A 20,890-nucleotide genomic window follows, 5' to 3' on the forward strand; every position below is an offset into this window, starting at 1 on the left:
GCAACCCTAACTTGTCTTTGTGGCCCTCTGCTGGACTCTGCAGGAGATTCCTGCCTTCTTAGAATCCTCCCCACCCGGTTCATGGCAAACAGTGGCACTCCCAAATTGGTGATATCTACACAATAGCAAGAGTTGAAAAGAAAAATAAAAGTAATAAAAAATAGAAGCAATAAAAGAGACATACATCACTGTTTCAGAAATCTGTACATGCCAGTTCCCTACATGAATTCAGTAGCAGAATTCCATCTCAATCAGAACTGCCATTCATTCCATTTCAGCAAGCAAAGGCTACAACTATGAGTGACTGTAAGAAAAAGAGATCTCTCAATACCTGGCAACACATTTGTACAGAGACTGTAGGTGCACTACTGAAAAATTCCATGCTCACCCTTTACCCATCGTTCTGAGTAAACAGCAGAAACTCATGGCTGAGGAGAACATTTCTTTGCCTTTAGTAAGAGTGCTCCCTTCTGGTTGCAGGTCTGAAGGAAGATGTGATGCAGTAATCTTTTGCTTAAGTGTAAGTTCAGAAAGGCTGCAACATATCTATCTTTGCAAACATTTCATTAACAAACAGCATTTATGTAAACTCCACAATAAAATGAATACTAAATATTATCCAATTATGGCAATTGTTTTGATTTTGTAGAAAAACAAGCAATCAAGCCAATTAAAGAACATAGTGAATAACAGCAGTTGTTTCTTTGCTTGAGACACTGGAATTCAATGTCCATACTGCTCAAAATGATTTCCAGCTGTCACACCTGACAAAGCAAAGGAAGTCTTATTTTGGTTAAGTTTCCGTTTATGGCACAGTAGGACTTTTATCCAGCCAGCAAACACTTCACATTTCTCTTTACAAAGCATCTAGATGACTACAAACTGCAACGTGCACAGCCTGGGGACAGTTTGACGTACCTGAGAAAATAAGTAAACATGAGGCAACCTATGCCATTCTTACCTCATTTACCATAAAAAAGCATATAGAAACAAACCAAAACTAATCGCTTTTCACCTGCTTAGGTAACACTGGCTGTGGTTCATTTTAATAACGTTTGAGAAGATTGTCCCTACAAAATACTGGTTTCAAAAGCTACAAAATACGTTCATTTATTCTTTTCGGATTTACATTTATACTTTCTTGATGCAGCACTACTCTGCAGACTTCATTTCCGAAAGTATCCTCCATAACCAGAAGCAAGTAGTTCACATATAACCACTTTCATGTAGGCACAACTGTTATTATCATGAACAAACCATGGTACGCAGGTCTCAGGATGAAATGGGAGAGTTTCACCCTACAAGCACATTGCTGGAAACATTCCACATGTCCAGCCAGATGACTGCATTAGATAAATGTAACGCTGTAACTACAGATATGATGGCTTCTCCCTCTAAAAGATCCCATCCCAGATAGATCTGCAAATATTTTATGATTTCTCCAAGAATACCATTGTTTGTTGTTTTTTTGTTTTTGTTTTTCCTTTAAAATGTTAGATAGCAAAATTTAAAATGTACCAACATTTGCCTTCTCGGCCACATCTTCCAATCTTAGAAAGACGCTGGTACGTAATAACCCCGAGTAATAAGTAGAAGCAGATAGGACGGCAAGCTGCATATTATGTGACTGGTATTAGCGCTTCAGACACATGATCCTCTTCCTTTTCAAGGGCTAACACTGACCTCTATGGGTCAGTATGGCACATATAATGGTGCAAAATAGATACTGCCCTCCTGTCCAAACCACTTCAAATCTCAACCTAGAGCAGCCCAGGTTGAAAGAGCCCTCAATAGATCAGGAGGACCAGACACACACTGCAGGTGGCACTGAGCATGGATAGGACCCAACAATTTCTCAGCTACACATCAACATCTGAGATGGCAGGGACACAATGGTGACGCAGCCCTTGCTGCAAGGCAACACAGAAGACACACCTTGAGCAACCAGGAGAGAGGAGTGATACAGGATGGCCACCTGAGATGAGGACAGCCTGCTCCTTGTGACTCTTCAAATAGGCTGCTACCTGTGCATGTGTGGTACTCCCTGACATGGGGACTGCACACAGCAACCCCAGGTGACAGTGGGGGAAAAGCCAATATGCAAAACAGAATACAAATGCACAAATATGAACTGATAGTGCAAGGATGGATAGCAGGAAGATGGAAGTCTCACTCCAGCAATGGAGAGCTGCTCCCAGAGAACCTGCATTGGTCTGTTGCAGTGGCCATTCTTCAGAAGAATTCAGCTTCTGTGAAGAACCTGAATGCGGGACAACATTTTCAGGCTTCTTGTGCTTTGAGCTGCAAAAGAATAACACCGCAGCTTTGTGATGAAGCAAACACAAGAAACACACTGCTCTTCTTCCTGCTCCTCATTTTAATATTCGCCACGTTAATGACAAGGATGCAAACAAGCAGTTTTCCTAATTGGTTGTGGCTGTCAGGTGAGGTCCCGGATGATTGGAGGAAGGGTCACGTCACTCCCATTTACAAGAAGGGGAGCAGGGACGACCCGGGTAACTACAGGCCGGTGAGTCTCACCTCTGTGCCTGGGAAGATTATGGAACAGATCCTCCTGGACAACATGCTTGATCACATAAAGAACGAGCATGTGATCCGAGACAGCCAGCATGGCTTCACCAGGGGAAGGTCATGCTTAACTAATCTTGTGGCCTTCTATGATGGAGTGACGGCGTTGGTGGATGAAGGGAAGGCGACCGATGTCATTTACCTGGACCTGAGCAAGGCCTTTGACATGGTCCCCCATCACATCCTCGTCTCCAAATTGGAGGGAGGTGGATTTGATGGGTGGACAACTAGATGGATAAGCAATTGGTTGAAAGGCCGCAGACAGAGGGTGGTGGTCAATGGCTCTATGTCCAGGTGGAGGCCGGTAACGAGCGGCGTCCCTCAAGGGTCTGTCTTGGGACCGGTGCTCTTTAACATCTTTATTAATGACATCGATGAGGGAATGGAGTGCACCCTCAGCAAGTTTGCTGATGACACCAAGCTGAGTGGTGCAGTCGATACGGTGGAGGGAACAGATGCCATTCAGAGGGACCTTGACAGGCTGGAAAGCTGGGCTCGGGTGAACCTAATGAGGTTCAACACGGCAAAGTGCAAGGTTTTGCACTTGGGCCGGAAGAACCCCAGGCACCTGTACAGGCTGGGAGGAGTTGTCCTTGAGAGCAGCTCGGCTGAAAAAGACCTAGGGGTCCTGATAGATGAGAAACTTAACATGAGCCAGCAGTGCGCTCTGGCAGCCCGGAAAGCAAACGGGATCCTGGGCTCCATCAGGAGAGGGGTGGTCAGCAGGGATAGGGAGGTGATCGTCCCTCTCTACTCTGCTCTTGTGAGGCCCCATCTGGAGTACTGTGTCCAGGTGTGGAGCCCTCAGTACAAAAAAGATATGGAGATTTTGGAAAGGGTCCAGAGGAGGGCCACAAAGATGATCAGGGGGCTGGAGCACCTCCCCTATGAGGACAGGCTGAGGGAGTTGGGTTTGTTCAGCCTGGAGAAGAGAAGGTTGCGAGGTGACCTCATTGCAGCCTTTCAATACCTGAAGGGAACTTACTCCCAGGAGGGGAGTAAACTCTTCGAAAGGGCTGATAATAGCAGGACTAGGGGAAATGGTTTTAAGTTGAAGGAGGGAAGATTTAGGTTGGATGTTAGGGGAAAGTTCTTTACTAGAAGGGTGGTTAGGTCCTGGAACAGGCTGCCCAGTGAGGTTGTGGATGCCCCGTCCTTGGAGGTGTTCAAGACCAGGTTGGACAGGGCCCTGGGCAACCTGATCTAGTAAATGTGTATGTTTGGTGGCCCTGCTAGGCAGGGGGGTTGGAACTACATGATCCTTGAGGTCCCTTCCAACCCGGGTAATTCTGTGATTCTGTGATTCTGTGGTTTAGTATCGGTTTCCATGCCAAAACTTCATTCACCTTTTTGTAACAAAGGTCTACTTAAGCAAATGATAAACAACAATAATTTTGTAAATCTTCCTGCAAGTACTTATCACGAGGTACAAAACTATCACAAAATAACACTAGTAATCAATTTAACTGGTGTTCTTGTGAAATCATAGTATGTGCTGTACATGTTGCTAGCAAAGAAAACACAGTTCTACATTAAAGACCTCATGAGTACCTTCCAGCCTAATGCTGTAGGAGTGACATCTCATCAAAAAATAAGAAAAAAAAGAAATTCTTTGTTAAAATGAATGTTGCCTACCTGCTGTTGGCTGATTACAGTGATACTGTATGTTTCTATAAGGTGTGAATTGCTCTTTAAGTAATCGTCTTGCTTTTGCTTTTTGGAAAAAGCCAGAGAACTTTCCAATTTAATGGGATCTTCCATTAAAAAGTAACAACTATCTCATAAAAAGGCATTTAAATATCATGCAAGGAAGCGAAAAAATGAAGTACTTGAAATCTCTGAAAGCTGAAATAGCCTAGGGCAGTCTTTTAGCAGATAGAAACCTATTCAAGCAAGAAAGAAAAGTAAGTGAAGAGAAAAAGAAAAAATTGGTACAAACTTTTACATAAATACCAGAAGTCAGGGAACAAATGCCAGTGAACTGTAAGTATAACTTTAAATAGCAATACTGTTATTTAGGTTCCCTCAAACTGTTTTTGTTTCATTTTGTTTTAAAACAGAGCACAACACATATACAAAAAATCAGAATGACAGAAGCCAGCAAGCGAATGCACAAGCTTTAAGTTCACTAAGTTAAATACGGCAAAATGTATTGAAAAGATTTTCTGGGCCTCTTTGTCTCAAGTCTTTTCACCTCTAGACATCCCTTTGGCTGTTAAGGCCCCAGGTTCTCTTATCGAGCCTTTTGGCCTCCCTCTTGGTCTCTCGGCCTCTAAGTCTCTACACGTCTAGGTCAGCTTCTATGTCTTTAGTCCTCTGGGCTTCTTGGCTTTCTCCAGCCACAAAGCATCTAGGCACGCTAAATGTCAAAAATACCGCCACCATCTCAACTTCCTGCAATTAGATTTGAAGATGCGAGGAAAATCTACAGTAATGCTTTACTTTGTCCTTTCATGCAGAAATCTTGGTGGAAAGTTTTGCAGGTCCCAACACACTTCCTGTGTTATTTTTAAGGATGAACTAATCAGAGTTTGCTGATTACGTATAACGTATAAATATACTTACCACTGACTGAGCAGAGCTTGGTAGGCAATCACCTGTAAGGTGTCTGGGTGCTACAGTTCTGCTCTACTGCATAGAGAAAGCAAGACATGAGTTGAAGGGAAGAAGGAGGACTCAGTTAAGGTATCACAACACACAAACTTGGCACTTCCAGGAGACACCTGGGCATGGAAGTGTCTTCCCAGCTCCCTTCTGGGGCCATCACTTGTCTTAATTTCCACAGGACAACGCTCCTTAAGCTTGTCTGAGAAACATATTGGGTGACTGCTGGACTTTTCTGGCTGCAACGCATCCAACTGTGTGTGAGACACAGTAGCAGAGGTTTAACTACAAATTTTCCATTGAAAACTAATTCAAATTTAACCGTTTCTTACTTGTACTTGCATTTGTAGTTCCTTACAGAGTAAAATTCTGTTTCCTTCATTTAGCATTTTGAAAGTATATTTTTTACATTTATGAGTAGATAGGTGTAATTTCAGTATTAGCACAATCCTTTTTATAAACAGGAGTCCTATCACAACTCAGAAATATTTAAAAGGCAATTAGAGATGTAGAACAGCAGCTTTCCTACGTACAGAAACAGTTCTCACACTGTTTTACAATTCATCTGTATATCTTGATTATTTTAATACACCTTTCTCTGTAATACCAAGGTGCCCATTTGTATCTCTTCCTTGGGCTCAGTTGTTTTTCTCCCTTCTCAATTATATCTACGCACTAAATCCTTTAAATCTCTATCTAGCCTGCAACTTCATTGGCTCAAACTAATGAACAGAATTTTTTAATTCCCTTATGATAATCCTATTACCCGTCTGAAGCTATTTCTGCAAGGGTCATCATTATACAGAGACGTAAATCTGAGACCAGGTCTATCTACGTTCAGTTGTAATCCAGCTCCTCTCCTCGAAACCATCAAGGGCATTTGTCAACGCTTGAAAAAAGAAGAGTTGAGCAACTAAACCTCTCAGGTAGAGTGATTTGTATGTTGATTGCCTTTCAAGCTTTATGTTAGTAGGGGAATAAAAAACAGTTTTTAAAAGTTTGCCACAGCTGCAAAAAGATTATTAGTAGAGTATTAAACATTCTAGTAGATAAACTTCACCAATACGGTCTGTCAGAAGAACCTCACCTTTGGCATCAGACTGAAATGTAACCGTTCATGCTTTAAATAAATGCAGGTGTTACTCTAGTTTTATGGTAAAAGGTGAATCACTCCAGATGAGAGTAATTTTGGCAAAGAGAAAGCATGTTGTAAATCTGACTTCTGAGTTGCTTCCTGTGCCCAGACTACTGGAACAGACATCTGTCTAATTTAAGGCAGCTTTTATATTCCTTGGATGGAATTGTACCTCTTTTTCTTTGATTTTGTCATCGATTTCATTGAAACTGAAGTTTTTGTATCTTTCCTATCTATCTAATTTCAGGCTTGGAATTGTTTTGTTGCAGAAGAGTTTTGTTCAATATTGATATTGGTGTAAAAATAATAAATGAAACATACTGGATTAGAATGCAGCTGGTATAACATCATTAATTTAAGGCAGGTTGCAAGTATGTAACTAAAATTATAAAATATATATAAAATATGCTCCTGTTGTAGCTGCTGAACCTACCTTCTTCAAGGCCACTGCCATTGACCCCAATGGAAAACACGTTAAGTTCTCCACTCAGAGGAGATGCAGAGAAGGCTTTACTTAGAATCAGTATTTTATTGTTTTTAAAGGCATGTCTTTGTCAAGACTTGGACTGGTAGTGGACTTAACAGGCACTAATATTTTTTAGGCATGTCAATCCTTATAAAATAGCTATGGCACAAGCAAACATAGAAAACTTAGTATGTATAGCAGTTCAGTATGCCTTTATTTTTTGATGCTCCACAGCTCACGAAAAGATAAGCAGGTGTGAATTGTACCGTTCTAAGCAATTTGTTTCCAGTCAGCTTACAGAAGTAATATGCTATGACCTTCAAAAGCAATGGTTTTAAAAGCTTTGTGCAAGTACTTGAATGTTTTTTAACAGGAGGGAACAGTTAAAAAAGCCATTCTTCTGCAGCTGCCATCACATAGGTCATTAGACATGACTACTTCATCCTATTTCAAAATAGGATTTTAACCTGATCTCTGTTATAAATATTAGTGTCAAATCCTACAAACTCCAATTGCAGCACAGCTCAAATCATGGAGAGATGAAATTAGGGAATGAGAGACAGTAATAAAAATAATAAAACTTGAAAACAGGTTACACAGCTAAAGATGGTTGCTCAGCACCACTATAAGCAATGACTGGATTCCAGTAATAAAGGAAACTCATTACTGGCAACAATATATCTTGACACCACTCCAAGGTTCCTAGCCTTATTTGTTCCTAATTTACAGAAACTAAAAAGCCAACAGGTATCTCACATCTTCAAGATTCTTACGATGCCAAGTGTTCATATCCTTATCACATCTGTATTTCTTTCTCCTATGCAAATTACAGACTTAAAGGACATTCCTGGCCCCTTCCAATCCCTTTAAAAAAAAAAAAAAAAAAAACACACACACACATATATATTTTTAAAAAACTTAAAAAAAAAAAAAAAAAAAAGCAAAGAGAGTGTGGATTTGTGGGAAAAAAAGGGTCTGACTGATACAGTTGGAACTCCCAGCAGCAGGGAGATAACTTTCAATAAATACTGTACCAGATACTAGACTGGACTACAGAGAACAGTCAGCTCTGTTGTGCAACTAAACATGGATATATGAGGCTGTAATTATCACCATAAGCAAAAGCTCTGCAAATGCAGAATACTTTTTTAGTGCAGAAGATTGAACTTACAAAAAAACTTCATCAGTGTTACATTTTCATCCCATTTTTAGACCTACTGTCTTCTTAGACTATTAGCAGACAGACAGTGGTATAAAACTAGAATAACAAACTTACATTCCATGAGTCACGTATAGGTGGAAAACTCTTCAGAGACTGCATAGCTGTGTGGTTAGACATTTGTGAGCAAAGAAAGGGAAGAAAAATCAAGTTGTCTCCACACAATTCAGTCTGTTTAACGTGGTGACAGGATCCAGCGAACTCAGCTGGAGAATGCAAACTAGCTTTTAGTACTAAGCCATGCTAAGCTACACAATAATCTTTGCTTTAAGGTACATAGGTAATAATATCAGTTAGACTGAATTATAACCTTGATGCCAACTTTCTTGAATGAGCAGAAGGATTATGGTCTGAATCCCCAGCAGAGTGAAATGACTCTCACAGATTTAAACACAAGCTTGAACAGCTACAAATCAATATGAAGAATTTCATTATTTTGAGTCAAGCATATGCCACAGTTTTTGCCTTTAAGTTATAATGTTCAACACCTACTGGGTTCAAGTGAAAGAGGAATTTTTACAATCAGTATTTAAGTACAGAGCATTTTCAAGAACTATGAGTTGAACATAAAATTAATGAGAGAAATGGGATCTACCCAATTATCATGCGGGAACAGCACTTGGCAAGATTAAGAGAACAGCACACTCTGGTAGAAGAACGAAAACTCAAACAAAAAATAATAATGCTTTTCAACTACTTCAAGAGAAAGACTTTGTGAATTCATGTCAACTCTTGTATTAATAAATATTTCAATTTTTCATTGGTAGTTTGACTTCAAACTGGTATGCAAGATGAGGGTAACAAGTACGGGAAGTATGATGAACCTAAAAAACAATAACTCTATATACTTGACTGCCATAACAACAAACTCTATTCGATGATCTAGAACCCCTTCCATTGTAATTGTTACAGATAATAGAAGAGAAAGAACAATAACACAAGAAATTGCACTGAGCGAAAGCCAAATAGTTTTTCTCACTGCAATCACCCAAAAGAATAGAAAGAAACCGTGTGCAAAATGTGGTTTCTGTAGAGAGCTAAGCTGAGTCCTAATGAGCTGGGTATATCTCAGACATTCCTAACTAAGTACCAACTGCAAGAGAAACCTCTGCATGGTCAAAGACCTTTACATTTTTTTTAACTATTGTTCTTGTTATTCAAGCTGGCCAACTGCATAAGGCTCTACCAACAGAGCAGCAGTAACTTCTAAGTAACCTCAACCATGTGGAGTGGTAGATTCAGATTTTTTTTCAGCCTCATACAAAACTGCTATTCTTGAACATGTTTAAGTAATGAATTAAAATGACACCTTGAAATTAAATTTGTTTTATAATGGCATATTCTTGTCATTAAACTGGTATAACAATAATTCATAATGACATCACAGCTTAAATGTTCTTCAATTATCCCATTCATGCAGTTCCTTAAGGACAGTTGTTTTGCAAGGAGCTAAGTATCTTATCTCACTTTGAGATGAAAGCATACCATAACAACAGCTTGTCGTTTTTACAAAAGGATCAAATAAAATAATTCCTCTGCAGAGACCTACCCTTCATAATTACTGAAATCCTATTTAAATAGCTAGCAGTACTCAAAGATAACCACAGATTATAGTTTCTTCTTATGGCAGGATGCTGCCCATGCTTAAACCAGTAAAGATAATAGTTATTCCTTTTCAGTGAGATCCCCCCCTAAGGAATGTCTTTGAAATTTTTAAATAAAGCAGAGTATTTAAAAAAATAAAAAAATTAAAAAATTAAAAAATAAAAAAAAAAGATGAGATAAAGTCTTGCATTTCACCTCTCTGAAATCATGCAATGATGAAATGCCTCCATTGGCAATTTCAAATCCACACATGTCAATGCTAAATTTTATGGTGTTGTCCTTTGAACTCTCATGATGTGCAAAACTGGTCCTGGGGAAACCTTATTAATTTCTTGAAAAGAAATTCCAGAAGGCAGCATTTGACTAATGCCCATCATCACCCACATGTGTGCTGAATGCTGTCTCCATTTTGTTATATATCACTTTTGGTCACAGATAAAACACTTTTTTGTCACAGATAAAACATACTTACAGCCTAGTTAAAAATAAGCTTGTTAAGGCTTCAGACAAACAGGATGAAACAAACCATCAGAAAGATCATAATATCACAGAATCAAGGTTGGAAAAGACTGCTAAAATCATCTAGTCCAACCATCAGCCCATCACCATCATGCCCACTAAACCACACCCCTAAGTACCACATCTCTGTGTTTCTTCCCTGCGCAGCCTGTTGCAATACCTCACCACTCTTTTTGAGAGCACGTTTTTCCTAATATTTTCCTCTACCCTCCCTGGTGCAACTTCTTGCACTACCAGTAGCTATCTGGGAAAAGAGGCTGCCCCCACCTTGCCACAGCCTCACTTCAAGTAGCTGTAAGAGGGCAATAAGGTCTGTCCTGAGCTTTCTCTTCTCTGGATTAAACGCTCCCAGTTCCCTCTGCCAATCCTCATAAGAGCTGATTTCCACACCCTTCACTAGCTTCATTGCCTATCTTTGGACACGCTCAAGGGCACCAATGTCTTTCTAGCAGTGAGCAGGGAGCCCAAAACTGAATGCAGTACTTGAGGTGTGGCTTCACCAGTGACAAGTACAGAGAGACAACCACCTCCCTGCTCGCGCTAAAGTCAGGCTGTATCCAATGAGGAAACATGCCAGCCACTTAGCCTGCTTCTAAATATAGCGCCATTAAACCTTAGGGATTTTCTCAGTGCCCTTGCAATAGCCATGTCCATGCACTATTTGGGGTCCAGTATGTCACTCCTCCCAATGAAAACAAAATTTTGTTACCATTACCCTTACCTGTTTCCTCTCAAGAATAGTTAGTGTAGCATATCTGTATATAAAAATGGGGTTCTGTCCAAAAGGGTTTCAGGCCACTGAACTGTCTTTTGAGATATCAGTAATTTTAGAACTTTATAATTTAATGATAAGCTTTAGTTCAGTATGAACTCTGATGAGCCACCTAAGACTCTCCTACAATGCATAAAATACAGGTATTACTTGCTGCCACACAGAACTATCTAGTGTTTACTGACTGAGAGAGCAGTCTAGCATGCATTCACATCTTTAACGCTGGTGAATAAAAATAAAAATAAAAAAATAAAACCCTGGAAGGCTGAAACCATGCCAAGAAGCTTTTAAACACCAAATTCACTAGAAAATCAGATTTTATTATTCCTAGAGCTTATAGAATTCTTCTCCCTTCAGACATACAGCAAGCTGCATATGGCTGCTACTCCATCCACCCCTAGTGCCTGCTGCAGTTAATTCAAAATCTACAGTCAGGTATCTACAGCAGCTCACGTTTAAACAAGTGTTACGTTCTGCTGCATCTGGAGGGAGAAGAAAAAACATCATGAGAACATTTCTACTATCACACAGTATCACAGTATCACAGTCTCGTGCAGGTTGGAAGGGACTTTAGAGATCATCGAGTCCAGCCCCTGGACTACTACAGCCCTCCTGTGTAGCAGAGGGGCACTTCTACCACTTGTGCCACAGGGGGGATTCGAACCCAGGCCCCGGTGTTGCAACGCAGCATTTCTACCACTGCGCCACCAGGGCACACACTCTTGATATCCCATCTTAGATTACTCTGACCAGCTGTTGCTATGAGAAGAGATGAGGACCTGGCTGATTCTATCACATCAGCCACAGCAGCAATGGAACAGAACTACTGTGACACTTTGCAGAAAGTACCTAAATTCTACAGCAGGTTTCTGAAGCAGCTGCACCAAACCTATGCATAGTGATGTTGCAAAAGTTGGGGATGTAGGGCAAGCTGCCAGCCTATGGGTTTTATGACAAGGAACATGGTGTTCAGATATTTGCCACTCACTTCCTATTTTACTCACCAGAAACTCATGCTGTTAAGTGCACTGCCAATTTGTTCATGAAATTAGAACTGAAGAAACAAAGGAATTCAGATATCTTTGCCCATACCTAGGATAGCAATACTGTTACTTCTGTTTTGAATAAGCATTGCTTCTTTTCACATCACATAGGTGACACGTAATACTGAATTTGCTCCAAATTCTGTCTGGAGGTAAATTGGCATTTGAACACTGTATTAGCGCACACACCAGGCTGGGGTGCATAAAAGAAGAGATTGATATGAATCAAAGGAATTCATGGTAAGATCTTTTCCAGAGAAAACAATTTTGTTACATTTATTTTCCTTTTCCCCTTTCCCTTATTCTCCCTTGCTCTGCCTCAGGTAAATAAGCTTCCTGATATTCATGCTTCGAGTTACAACAAGCCATTTTCTGTTGATGCTGACGCATCTTAACACAAGAAAGGAGAATATGTTAGACACTTTCCAGAAAAAATAAAATACCACTACTAGATCACTGCAATGAAATTAACTTCTTAAAAGTTAATATAACTACAGTCTGACCATAGCAAAGGCTAAAATATTCAGAATTAATTTCACAACAGGGCTTGTGGCAGTTCATGTGACTGTCTTAGGAACATGTAGATCCACACAGAAAATTAAGCCCAGAAGTTACGCCCTACATAAATAAATTCAATCTGCTGTTTATGCGAGCTCTGTTTTTGGGGTAGGCCAGGAAAGGCATATGCTTTAAGTCACCAGTGTTCTCTCCAAATTGTGACATTTATTTACACAGTCAGAGAAAACCTGTGTCAATGCATTAGTTACTATATGTAACTGCACTCCAACTATCCTTGGTCTTTGTCTATAAAGAAAGCATAAACATTAATTCTAATCTCCAGCAGATAAGCCAAGTAAGGTTGTTTACAATTTTGCTGGCAAAAGTTCACTGTTTATAATCAAGAATCAATCATGCAAGCTGAAGAAAAATGTGAAATCACTGGAACGATACCAGTGGTTTAAAAAAAATAACAACAACAACAAAAAAAAAACACAGTACAGGCAAGGAATAAACTAATAAGTAATTTAAACCCTACTGAAATTACAGCTCTGCAGCGCTCTCTGTGGTCATACAATATTGTCTGCTTTGGCTGTCATCATCTGGTTAAAGTAATGTGAGGAATAAATTCCTGTTTTCATTTCATGCATCTGGAGTTGCCACAGAAGTGTCAGAATCATACAGTGAAGACACTGTTACACCTGATAATGTGAGTGAGAAGGAAAAGCAATCCAGCCTAATGCCCTGTAAAGCTGCAGATGGTTGGAATGGGACTTGAGCATTCATCATTTAATGCATTCTAAACAATTATAACTTCCTTTGGCAAATATCCAAGTAAAAAACATACATCTAACTGACACAGCTTTATAGTTAATCAGAGGAAACTTTCTCTTTGCACTTATTTAGGACGTGCTGATCCAATTCGGGTTTCCTTTTTGCCTTTACCACATACACCACATTTACATGCATACCTTCTCTGATAAGTTAAATATGAAAAATAACCTCCAAACCAGGAAGCCCCACTTATTACTTTGAGAAAGGAAAACATTTCACCCTTCAGTGCCTTAAAACGTAGATATTATATTAGAATAATATATAGAAACAAAACACTTTTGCCATTACAAGTGAGTCTGTCTGCTTGAGTCTGTCAGTCCTAAGAGAACAATTACAAGGCAGCAAGGAGGACACAAGTACTACTTAAAAGCACAGGTTCAAGATGGGTTCTTCATCAATATACCTCTCCTTAACAGAGCATATTCTTATTTGGTCTGCAGTGCCTTACCTTATGCTAGAACAATCACCACGAAACACACATCAACCAAATAAAACTGACAAGAAGTTAATACTCTCTCTCAAGAGCTGGCTTGTCCTAAGAGTTACAAGTTGCACTCTGTTCTTCTTTCTCAGAGGGAATTCAACTGGGGTGACTAAGTCCAGCTCCAGTGGAAGGTACTGCTGTTATCCAGTGTTAGAACCAGAAGCGAACACAACTTCTAAAATGACAGGAATGTGACAAACAAAACCTTCACATATCCCAAAGAATGGTCAGAGATAGCCAGGAATTAAGAAAACGTAAAATTCAAAGCAGTTGTAAACAAATTCTGTTCAATTGCCTAATTCTATAAAATTAATATATAAAGCTGCTTAGGTAGACACAGCATTTATACCAAATCCGATTGCAAGGTCAATCCTGTCTTTTGCACATAATGGTAACAAAGTACAGCTACAAAAAAAAAAGCAAAAGCAAGAATGCATGTTGAGATACTTTTACAATTACAAATATACATTAAAACAAAACAAAACAAACAAACAAAAACCAACAACAAAAAAAACAACCAAGCTAAGAAGAAAAATCACCAGAATTAAATATTGTTTTTCTTATTTTGCTGTTTTCTGTAGGCAGCTTCTCACACATTTAACAGGCAACCACAATCAAACATCACACCCAAACAGTCAAGTGGAGTTTCAGTCAAAGTCACAACTTAAGATTCCCCCAGACTCCCTGCAGGGGCTCTTTCCTTTTGACAGAAAATAGCAGCTTAAGCCCCTCTGAAATGCCCACCAGGTACTTCTGCCTCTAGACCTTCACAATTAACACCTCAACCAATGTCAGTGTCTTGCCTTTTTCACAAAAACTTTTCAGCCTCTCTGAATGCCTGTTTCCAGTCACTGAGTTCTAGTTTAAAGACAAGAGATTTTAGACCAAACACTCAACTGAGCTTGAAAAACCTCTCAGCAGCATCTTGTTACTCAGTGTTATTCAGCAAAAAAGCTCCAGCAAATTGTTCAGGAATATGTTAATTTTGAGCAGGCATACAGATGTTTACTTAGAGTTCAGAAACTAAATACACACTTTAATATCAACTGAAACATCTGTCCTGACTTTTGCAGGACAAGTCAGGTCAGGCATTGAGGTTAAACATGGATTGAGGCTTGTTACCTCAGATATTCCCGTTTCAAAATGTTGGCTGCTGAGTAAAATCCTGAATTTCAGGACATTTACCACTTATGTTTTTAGTACTGTGCGTTGGGTGGTTTTCTGTGGTTTAGGGTTGTTTTTGTTTGGGTTGGTTTTTTGTTTTGTTTTAAATCTTCTTAATCTTAATAGAAAATTGGTAATATTAATCTTAAACTAATGCCTACCTGCTCCCTCCCCATACAGGACATAGTGATAGTATGGAGAAGTAGACTGGTGTAAAAGAAGTTGAGCTAATTCTCCATTTCAGAGTGAAACCCGAAAATAAAAAGTCTAATTTTATAAAGACAATCAGATCTGGCAGTTGAATAACTAAATAATGAAAGAAATTGGCAAACTACAAAACATGATCCATAACACTTCAATTTTTTTTCATATGCATAATTATAGGTCTAATTTAGGAAAACTCTTTAAAAAAAAAAAAAGAATATACATTTTTATCCAGTGATTTTAAACCTAATACAATGCTGTGAAGCCAGGACACATTAAGGATTTATGGAATTTTCTTACAGTAAAAGCCTTTATAACTGAAACACTGAACAGAACCTGTTTCCACCTCACAGATAAAGAACAACGTAACTGCTCCAAAGCAGATAGAACAAATAATCCAATAACCCTCTCATCAGTCACAGTAATCTGCAGTGAAGCTGACAGCTTTCTACGTCAACCCCTCCTGGGTTTCTTCCTCTCAAACCTCTTCTTTAAGCTAATAAGGTCCCACTCCAGAATTATGACTTGTTTTTTTCCTCAGACACTGTGATGTGTAACTCTGTGTGATACACCACACCAGCTAAGCCCACAAAGTGCTCAACTACCCATCTAGTTCTTCACTGACAAATCTCAGCAGCACCGCGCTGCTGCAAATGATCACATGGGGTGACCAAAGATCTGAAGGTCAGCTCCAAAACCAGAATTTACCCACCTAGATGGAAACTATCACACATCATTAAATACAAAGGGAGCTGTAGGCACTTCTGCAGGCACTTCTGGCCAGCAGCTATCTGCTTTGGTGCACCAGTGACCTGCTCCTGGTGATTAGAGGTGCTTAAGGCTTTCCAGTCCCTCGGTGCTGTGCTGGCAACTGGTCTGAAATTCTGACCTCAGACCTTGACACTGCCTTTGCTTACGTAATGATGTTAATGCCACTTGCAATTCTAACTGCATACATGACAGATGATGGATCTTTTTAAAATTTTTTACGAAGAGACCATCTGGTTCATACGATACTGATGTGCTTTCAACCCCACCCCTCCAAGTTTCTTATATTATGCAAACATGCATTGTAACTAACAGAAAGAACAACACAACATACAGAACATGGAGCAAAATATGAACAATCTGTTGCAAAGGTGGTAACTGTATAGTCACTAGAGTAGCAATAAGATCATGTCCAGAGCTAAAGCACATGCATCCTAACTAACCAAACTGTGCAAATATAACCTCAAACACACAATTTATATTCCATGCTGCAGATCACACCCTGCAGTGCACAAAAGGCACTGTGAAAGCTTCAGTGACACTGGTGAGCTGGATTAGGCTCTTCGGAAATCTGTCACTATTGCTAGCACAGAAGGATGCCTACTGCCTCCAGTCCCAACAGAAGGTACAGTCTTCTATGTGGAAGGCTCTTGATTCTGCTATGCTGAAAAACTGCCATTGCCTACATGGTGCAGGTGATGCTGTGTTCCAGTTACAGTCAGGATCTCTTCCTAGAAATGGTCTGGGAGTAACATTTGAACACAGTCTAGAAGAGGAAGTTCAGATCTCACTATTGGATTACACCAAATGTAATGAGACCAGAGTCCTTCAGATGCAAGATTTTCACTTGTGTCTCTTTATTTCCACTATTTTGTCATGGACAAAGACCATAAAATGGTAAATACCTGCAGGAAAATGCGTATCGACATAAGAAGCCGAAGTGATAAAACTGTAAGATTAGAGTTGCTGCAGTACTACTGCCAGTCTATTAGGAAAAATATGTAGAACACCGTTTTTACTATATTGTTCAGAATATATTATTTTATTTGTTTCTTCTAAATTCAACCTAAACATTTAAAACATTCAAGTCTACACCTACTTCTTCCTTTGGCTTGCTTGCTTTATCAAGTGCCCATCTACCTGCTAAGTTCAGTATCAAGTGACAGAGGCGATGTGTCTCACAGGGAAGAAATTCTGCAAATGGACACCGGGAAAGCAGAGCAGAGATTCACATTTGTGCTTGGATAGAGGGAAGTGCGGTTGAAGCACTTTTTTCATTAGGCAAGAGCCTCACCAGACAATCTGGGTGCATATGCTGGCTAACCAACCATCCACACACAGCTCAAGATATAAACTTGCAATTACATCTCACTGACAAGGATCTTTTGGAGACACCATTTACTTTTCTTCCTTCCATTTCCACAAGTCCAGTAAACTTCACAGTTCATAGGCAATTTTCCACTGATTGCCAAGGATTAGCAGCATAATGTTGATTTATAGTTTGTAAATAAATCATCATTTTCAGGAGGATTAGTACATGTGGAGAGCAGGAAATTTTTGCCTAGAGCTTGTTTATATGTTGAGAAAAATATTTATTGTGTTTACTTATTGGACTACTGGCAAAAACTTTTAATTTAGGAAGCAAGTTTTGTTTGTTGGCTTTGTCCTTTACATTATGCATCTTGTCTTTTACAGTTTGTTTAGAGATTTTTTTTCCCTTCTCTCCTCTAACTATAGGTTACCACTAAACAGCACTATTTTTGTATTTGCAAAACCAATATATTACAAAGATAAACTACTTTTATAAATACACAGGTTACATGCTTTCTTCCTGAGCTGCTTTGGAAACTCAATATGTATAATACACATCTCTCCTAAATTTATTTTTTTCCCACAAGGCTTTTCTTAATCTAGCTGTCACATGCTGTTAAATTGTTGCAAAGGGGATAATTTAGATCAATAGCAATGCAGTTGGCCTCCTGAGTGGTCTACAGACACTTCCTTAGAGTTTGGCTAAAACAGCTTTAGTAATGATATTTTATCACTTGATTATCACTTCACATCATCTCGTGTTGCTGATCTATTTGACTCCCATCTCAGGATGTTCTGGCTCTCACCGTGTGCTCTCATACAAAGTAAATGTTTAGCAACAGTCTGAAACTGCACATTTCCAGAAAGACCAAAACAAAACAAACAACAAACAGGTTTAAAGCAGAAAGAAGTTTTGCAAGATGGCTACAACTGACCAGGGACATCCCTATAGAACGCAAACAAGAAGCTTTCTCAAGAAATATACTACCTATAACCATCTGATCAACACATTTTCACATGCCTTTTCACAGAAGCCTCCATCAAACACAAGATAGTGTAATTAATGGGTTATATTGTGACAATTCCTAGTTGTAGTTCTGGTGACCTTGTGACCCAAAAATAAGAAATATAAAAGTAGAGAAGCTCAGTAATTCTGTAGGCTTATGGGAGCAATCATTCTAAAAATAGTAATAGCAGATAAATGAAATTGAATTTACAGTCTTTATATCACAAGCACAAAGCTACCCAGTATTGTTGTGTTTGGCAGCTTCCGCTCAAAGATCACTCCTGAGTAACCACTGAAAAGCCTGGAGAATTACACTGTTGCAGAGCAATCTGGAGAGATGAGAACAGCAGCTTCGCCACTGCCAAAAAAGTGCCAAAAAAGGAACAAGCAAAGGAATTCCCAGTGAATATAAAATTCTCATCCGCATCACCCTCATGCAACTAACCATTGCCTCCTAGCAATGTGATCCTGCAGGCTGTAGGGTCAATTCAGGTTTAAGGGGACTGTGTTAACAGATGACCTTAAATCCCTGAAAAACAGCACAGTGAGTCAACCAATAGGGATACAGCGACAGTTGGGAGAGTGAACACAAATGTTCTAGTCTGTCCATGTGGATTTACGCTGTTTGCTTTGCTATCTCAGCATCCTGCTGCCTTCATGATTTTAAACATTTGTACAAGTAATGGCTGGGTGTATTTCTAACTTGCAAAACATGCTTTAGAGCTGGCAGAACTCAGTTACCAGTATCCTCGTATTTATCCAAATATTAGGAACCTATTTTAAATGTAGGAAATACAGCATGCTTGTGTCACAAAAGACCCCTCAAGCACCTCCACCCCCTCCCACCCTCCCACTGCCCCCCCCAAAAAAAAAACAACAAAACCAAACAAACCAAACCAAACCAGAAACAACAAAGAACACATCTGAGTACTTCACTAAGACACAGGAGAATTCCCTACCCTGATGATCTCAGGACTGCAATTTTGGAAGGAGGGGTATGTAGTACAGAAGATACAACCGATCCAATAACATAGCTTCCCATGGATCTCCTTGCAGTTACATGTTCATATGCTTGTGTCCTCGGGTGCCTAACTGGGAAACACCTGGCTTGGACAGCCTGATTCTTGCCGCATCAAGCTGAGAACTATAAATATTTATAACTTCATTGAGAGGAAAGAATAATAATTTGCATGACTTGCTCCAGGCTCACAGTGACTCAGCAGAAGGCTGTGCCATCGAATTTTAGGAGTTCCCAGCTCCCAGGCCTATGGTCAGCTTACCAGTCTGCATATTGTTAATATCATTGTCTTATGTCACTTCAATAGAGTGGTGAAATGCAACTTTGTGTTGCTATTATTCATCTAATTGTTTCATCTTTATTAGGCATAACAGATCACTAATGTATGTTTTAAAGAGGGGGTTCATTTCTTAATTGATCAGTTGCCATCATCCAATCTTCTCTGTCCTCATGGAAGAAAAAATATCCTCAGTATCAGCACACTGTACAGCTTCCTGTAGATACTAGGGTAAGAGCTGAGATGAACTTCCAAGGCTTTGAGCTAGCATGTTCACTGAGCTGTATATTACTGTAATAGGAAAGATTTTCAGTTTTGCATATGTGAGAAGGGATTAGCTTCATACTTCTATTCAAAATCAACTGAAAGAAAATTGGTCCAGTAATCAGGGTTTACGCACTGTCAAAAACCTACCTACAGATATGTCTACATAAAGAATTTCTACTAGTTTCTTATATACTTTCATCCCAAACTAATTTTGATTGGTTCGATTAATTGCCAGCTACATGTGTGGAAAGGCTTATACTGACATTTACTAATTATGATTAATCCCAGTGCACATGAGAATCAGATCCCTTGTGTCTTGCTCAGCCACCATTCCACTCTATCCTTTGATGCAAATTGGTAAAAAAGGAATGTATATATCCTCTTGTGCACACTTGTGACTACGCTGATGCCATTCAGGTCTAACTCATCAGCAGCTTTCAAATATACCAGTCTTGGCTTTGTGGCATCTTAGGATTTACTTTAAGATTCCACCTTAACACGTGAACAGCTAAAACTTAATAAACCTAGTCTGGAAAAAATGGGAACATTCAGATTGTCTTTCTTAAGACTCCTGTGGACAGTGACATTTGATCACATTAGAATTACAGTTTTCATCTACTAAGGAAACTTCTTTAAACTTCCGACACAGAAAATTGATCTGCTTGTGGAAGTTAGAGGACCCCAAGAACACTAATTGTGACTGTCAGGAAACAGCAGAACACCAGCTTGGACCGGAACAGTATGAGTTCAAATCCTCCTGCTTTGTAATGCTCTGGCACTACCCAAAATTCATCTTATCTTCTGAATTCTTTACACACAGAAACCTCTCTCTTCCCTTACAAGAGCAGTGGTTCTACACTCCTCACAAAAGGGTGTTGCCTGAGCACTGCTGTATCATGGTATTCTATGGTTCTATGCCTTGCTCTTGGGTTTGTTCTATAGGTAGAAGAAGTTCCTTAAAACCCAGATGAGCCAGTAGAGCCTAGCTCCAGGACATCCTGAAGTCCCTTACCCAACAGGTACAAATACTTGGCTTCATGCTCTGTATGAGAAATGAGTAGTTCAGGCAACCCTTAAAAATGAACACACCGGCAGAATGGAGAATTA

General features: G+C 39.5%; 1 protein-coding gene across 6 annotated transcripts in view; it reads right to left on the reverse strand.

Annotated features, from left to right (window-relative positions):
* ODR4 (odr-4 GPCR localization factor homolog) overlaps positions 1-20,890 on the reverse strand; it is an 80,245-nt gene that overhangs the window by 30,196 nt on the left and 29,159 nt on the right. The window lies entirely within an intron of this gene.

Source organism: Coturnix japonica, chromosome 8, assembly GCF_001577835.2.
Source record: "Coturnix japonica isolate 7356 chromosome 8, Coturnix japonica 2.1, whole genome shotgun sequence".
NCBI classification, from domain to species: Eukaryota; Metazoa; Chordata; class Aves; order Galliformes; family Phasianidae; genus Coturnix; species Coturnix japonica.